The sequence below is a fragment of the Lactuca virosa genome, chromosome 3 (assembly GCF_052849685.1).
Source record: "Lactuca virosa cultivar CGN04683 chromosome 3, Lactuca_virosa_CGN04683_v6, whole genome shotgun sequence".
Taxonomy (NCBI): Eukaryota; Viridiplantae; Streptophyta; class Magnoliopsida; order Asterales; family Asteraceae; genus Lactuca; species Lactuca virosa.
In genome coordinates, this window is record NC_136428.1 from 15,572,821 (window position 1) to 15,579,536 (window position 6,716).

Sequence of the window (6,716 nt, forward strand, 5' to 3'; positions counted from 1 at the left end):
TTGGCTATATAGAATGAGAACGTAATAATGTTGACATAATGTTGCTAATTTAATCAAATGACTTATATTTGGTGACACTTCTCAATTCAAATTGGGCAAATCGAACTTTATTGCATCTAAACTTATGTTATTTTTAAAGAGAAATATAGAATGAATTTCATCCAAAAGCGTCTAGAAAAAACTGTTAGTTAGTTATAAATAATGAAAATGTAATAAAGTTGATAAAAAGTTGCTAATATAATCAAATAAATTATATTTGGTGCCACTTTTGAATTCAAAATTGGGGAAGTCGAATTTATAGCCTCTAAACTTACGTTATCGAAATGTATAATGAAATTCGTCCAAAAGCGTCTCTAAAAACCTTTTAATTGGCTATATAGAATGAGAACGTAATAATGTTGATATAAAGTTGCTAATTTAATCAAATGAATTATAGTTGGTGACACTTCTCAATTCAAATTGGGCAAATCGAACTTTATTGCATCTAAACTTATGTTATTTTTAAAGAGAAATATAGAATGAATTTCATCCAAAAGCGTCTAGAAAAAACTGTTAGTTAGTTCTAAATAATGAAAATGTAATAAAGTTGATAAAAAGTTACTAATATAATCAAATAAATTATATTTGGTGCCACTTTTGAATTCAAAATTGGGGAAGTCGAATTTATAGCCACTAAACTTACGTTATCGAAATGTATAATGAAATTCGTCTGAAAGCGTCTATAAAAACCTTTTAATTGGCTATATAGAATGAGAACGTAATAATGTTGATATAAAGTTGCTAATTTAATCAAATGAATTATATTTGGTGACACTTCTCAATTCAAATTGGGCAAGTCGAACTTTATTGCATCTAAACTTATGTTATTTTTAAAGAGAAGTATAGAATGAATTTCATCCAAAAGCGTCTAGAAAAAGCTGTTAGTTAGTTATAAATAATGAAAATTTAATAAAGTTTATAAAAAGTTGCTAATATAATCAAATAAATTATATTTGGTGCCACTTTTGAATTCAAAATTGGGGAAGTCGAATTTATAGCCACTAAACTTACGTTATCGAAATGTATAATGAAATTCGTCTGAAAGCGTCTATAAAACCTTTTAATTGGCTATATAGAATGAGAACGTAATAATGTTGATATAAAGTTGCTAATTTAATCAAATGAATTATTTTTGATGACACTTCTCAATTCAAATTGGGCAAGTCGAACTTTATTGCATCTAAACTTATGTTATTTTTAAAGAGAAATATAGAATGAATTTCATCCAAAAGCGTCTACAAAAAACTGTTAGTAAGTTATAAATAATGAAAATGTAATAAAGTTGATAAAAAGTTGCTAATATAATCAAATAAATTATATTTGATGCCACTTTTGAATTCAAAATTGGGGAAGTCGAATTTATAGCCTCTAAACTTACGTTATCGAAATATATAATGAAATTCGTCTGAAAGCGTCTATAAAACCTTTTTATTGGCTATATAGAATGAGAACGTAATAATGTTGACATAATGTTGCTAATTTAATCAAATGAATTATATTTGGTGACACTTCTCAATTCAAATTGGGCAAGTCGAACTTTATTGCATCTAAACTTATGTTATTTTTAAAGAGAAATATAGAATGAATTTCATCCAAAAGCGTCTAGAAAAAACTGTTAGTCAGTTATAAATAATGAAAATGTAATAAAGTTGATAAAAAGTTGCTAATATAATCAAATAAATTATATTTGGTGCCACTTTTGAATTCAAAATTGGGGAAGTCGAATTTATAGCCACTAAACTTACGTTATCGAAATGTATAATGAAATTCGTCTGAAAGCGTCTATAAAACCTTTTAATTGGCTATATAGAATGAGAACGTAATAATGTTGACATAATGTTGCTAATTTAATCAAATGACTTATATTTGGTGACACTTCTCAATTCAAATTGGGCAAATCGAACTTTATTGCATCTAAACTTATGTTATTTTTAAAGAGAAATATAGAATGAATTTCATCCAAAAGCGTCTAGAAAAAACTGTTAGTTAGTTATAAATAATGAAAATGTAATAAAGTTGATAAAAAGTTGCTAATATAATCAAATAAATTATATTTGGTGCCACTTTTGAATTCAAAATTGGGGAAGTCGAATTTATAGCCTCTAAACTTACGTTATCGAAATGTATAATGAAATTCGTCCAAAAGCGTCTCTAAAAACCTTTTAATTGGCTATATAGAATGAGAACGTAATAATGTTGATATAAAGTTGCTAATTTAATCAAATGAATTATAGTTGGTGACACTTCTCAATTCAAATTGGGCAAATCGAACTTTATTGCATCTAAACTTATGTTATTTTTAAAGAGAAATATAGAATGAATTTCATCCAAAAGCGTCTAGAAAAAACTGTTAGTTAGTTATAAATAATGAAAATGTAATAAAGTTGATAAAAAGTTGCTAATATAATCAAATAAATTATATTTGGTGCCACTTTTGAATTCAAAATTGGGGAAGTCGAATTTATAGCCTCTAAACTTACGTTATCGAAATGTATAATGAAATTCGTCCAAAAACGTCTCTAAAAACCTTTTAATTGGCTATATAGAATGAGAACGTAATAATGTTGATATAAAGTTGCTAATTTAATCAAATGAATTATATTTGGTGACACTTCTCAATTCAAATTGGGCAAGTCAAACTTTATTGCATCTAAACTTATGTTATTTTTAAAGAGAAATATAGAATGAATTTCATCCAAAAGCGTCTAGAAAAAACTGTTAGTTAGTTATAAATAATGAAAATGTAATAAAGTTGATAAACAGTTGCTAATATAATCAAATAAATTATATTTGATGCCACTTTTGAATTCAATATTGGGGAAGTCGAATTTATAGCCACTAAACTTACGTTATCGAAATGTATAATGAAATTCGTCCGAAAGCGTCTATAAAAACCTTTTAATTGGCTATATAGAATGAGAACGTAATAATGTTGATATAAAGTTGCTAATTTAATCAAATGAATTATATTTGGTGACACTTCTCAATTCAAATTGGGCAAGTCAAACTTTATTGCATCTAAACTTATGTTATTTTTAAAGAGAAATATAGAATGAATTTCATCCAAAAGCGTCTAGAAAAAGCTGTTAGTTAGTTCTAAATAATGAAAATTTAATAAAGTTTATAAAAAGTTGCTAATATAATCAAATAAATTATATTTGGTGCCACTTTTGAATTCAAAATTGGGGAAGTCGAATTTATAGCCACTAAACTTACGTTATCGAAATGTATAATGAAATTCGTCTGAAAGCGTCTATAAAACCTTTTAATTGGCTATATAGAATGAGAACGTAATAATGTTGACATAATGTTGCTAATTTAATCAAATGAATTATATTTGGTGACACTTCTCAATTCAAATTGGGCAAGTCGAACTTTATTGCATCTAAACTTATGTTATTTTTAAAGAGAAATATAGAATGAATTTCATCCAAAAGCGTCTAGAAAAAACTGTTAGTCAGTTATAAATAATGCAAATGTAATAAAGTTGATAAAAAGTTGCTAATATAATCAAATAAATTATATTTGGTGCCACTTTTGAATTCAAAATTGGGGAAGTCGAATTTATAGCCACTAAACTTACGTTATCGAAATGTATAATGAAATTCGTCTGAAAGCGTCTATAAAACCTTTTAATTGGCTATATAGAATGAGAACGTAATAATTTGACATAATGTTGCTAATTTAATCAAATGAATTATATTTGGTGACACTTCTCAATTCAAATTGGGCAAGTCAAACTTTATTGCATCTAAACTTATGTTATTTTTAAAGAGAAATATAGAATGAATTTCATCCAAAAGCGTCTAGAAAAAACTGTTAGTTAGTTATAAATAATGAAAATGTAATAAAGTTGATAAAAAGTTGCTAATATAATCAAATAAATTATATTTGATGCCACTTTTGAATTCAAAATTGGGTAAGTCGAATTTATAGCCACTAAACTTACGTTATCGAAATGTATAATGAAATTCGTCCGAAAGCGTCTATAAAAACCTTTTAATTGGCTATATAGAATGAGAACGTAATAATGTTGATATAAAGTTGCTAATTTAATCAAATGAATTATATTTGGTGACACTTCTCAATTCAAATTGGGCAAGTCAAACTTTATTGCATCTAAACTTATGTTATTTTTAAAGAGAAATATAGAATGAATTTCATCCAAAAGCGTCTAGAAAAAACTGTTAGTTAGTTATAAATAATGAAAATGTAATAAAGTTGATAAAAAGTTGCTAATATAATCAAATAAATTATATTTGGTGCCACTTTTGAATTCAAAATTGGGGAAGTCGAATTTATAGCCTCTAAACTTACGTTATCGAAATGTATAATGAAATTCGTCCAAAAGCGTCTCTAAAAACCTTTTAATTGGCTATATAGAATGAGAACGTAATAATGTTGATATAAAGTTGCTAATTTAATCAAATGAATTATAGTTGGTGACACTTCTCAATTCAAATTGGGCAAATCGAACTTTATTGCATCTAAACTTATGTTATTTTTAAAGAGAAATATAGAATGAATTTCATCCAAAAGCGTCTAGAAAAAACTGTTAGTTAGTTCTAAATAATGAAAATGTAATAAAGTTGATAAAAAGTTACTAATATAATCAAATAAATTATATTTGGTGCCACTTTTGAATTCAAAATTGGGGAAGTCGAATTTATAGCCACTAAACTTACGTTATCGAAATGTATAATGAAATTCGTCTGAAAGCGTCTATAAAAACCTTTTAATTGGCTATATAGAATGAGAACGTAATAATTTTGATATAAAGTTGCTAATTTAATCAAATGAATTATATTTGGTGACACTTCTCAATTCAAATTGGGCAAGTCGAACTTTATTGCATCTAAACTTATGTTATTTTTAAAGAGAAGTATAGAATGAATTTCATCCAAAAGCGTCTAGAAAAAGCTGTTAGTTAGTTATAAATAATGAAAATTTAATAAAGTTTATAAAAAGTTGCTAATATAATCAAATAAATTATATTTGGTGCCACTTTTGAATTCAAAATTGGGGAAGTCGAATTTATAGCCACTAAACTTACGTTATCGAAATGTATAATGAAATTCGTCTGAAAGCGTCTATAAAACCTTTTAATTGGCTATATAGAATGAGAACGTAATAATGTTGATATAAAGTTGCTAATTTAATCAAATGAATTATATTTGATGACACTTCTCAATTCAAATTGGGCAAGTCGAACTTTATTGCATCTAAACTTATGTTATTTTTAAAGAGAAATATAGAATGAATTTCATCCAAAAGCGTCTACAAAAAACTGTTAGTAAGTTATAAATAATGAAAATGTAATAAAGTTGATAAAAAGTTGCTAATATAATCAAATAAATTATATTTGATGCCACTTTTGAATTCAAAATTGGGGAAGTCGAATTTATAGCCTCTAAACTTACGTTATCGAAATATATAATGAAATTCGTCTGAAAGCGTCTATAAAACCTTTTTATTGGCTATATAGAATGAGAACGTAATAATGTTGACATAATGTTGCTAATTTAATCAAATGAATTATATTTGGTGACACTTCTCAATTAAAATTGGGCAAGTCGAACTTTATTGCATCTAAACTTATGTTATTTTTAAAGAGAAATATAGAATGAATTTCATCCAAAAGCGTCTAGAAAAAACTGTTAGTCAGTTATAAATAATGAAAATGTAATAAAGTTGATAAAAAGTTGCTAATATAATCAAATAAATTATATTTGGTGCCACTTTTGAATTCAAAATTGGGGAAGTCGAATTTATAGCCACTAAACTTACGTTATCGAAATGTATAATGAAATTCGTCCGAAAGCGTCTATAAAAACCTTTTAATTGGCTATATAGAATGAGAACGTAATAATGTTGATATAAAGTTGCTAATTTAATCAAATGAATTATATTTGGTGACACTTCTCAATTCAAATTGGGCAAGTCAAACTTTATTGCATCTAAACTTATGTTATTTTTAAAGAGAAATATAGAATGAATTTCATCCAAAAGCGTCTAGAAAAAGCTGTTAGTTAGTTATAAATAATGAAAATTTAATAAAGTTTATAAAAAGTTGCTAATATAATCAAATAAATTATATTTGGTGCCACTTTTGAATTCAAAATTGGGGAAGTCGAATTTATAGCCACTAAACTTACGTTATCGAAATGTATAATGAAATTCGTCTGAAAGCGTCTATAAAACCTTTTAATTGGCTATATAGAATGAGAACGTAATAATGTTGACATAATGTTGCTAATTTAATCAAATGACTTATATTTGGTGACACTTCTCAATTCAAATTGGGCAAATCGAACTTTATTGCATCTAAACTTATGTTATTTTTAAAGAGAAATATAGAATGAATTTCATCCAAAAGCGTCTAGAAAAAACTGTTAGTTAGTTATAAATAATGAAAATGTAATAAAGTTGATAAAAAGTTGCTAATATAATCAAATAAATTATATTTGGTGCCACTTTTGAATTCAAAATTGGGGAAGTCGAATTTATAGCCTCTAAACTTACGTTATCGAAATGTATAATGAAATTCGTCCAAAAGCGTCTCTAAAAACCTTTTAATTGGCTATATAGAATGAGAACGTAATAATGTTGATATAAAGTTGCTAATTTAATCAAATGAATTATAGTTGGTGACACTTCTCAATTCAAATTGGGCAAAT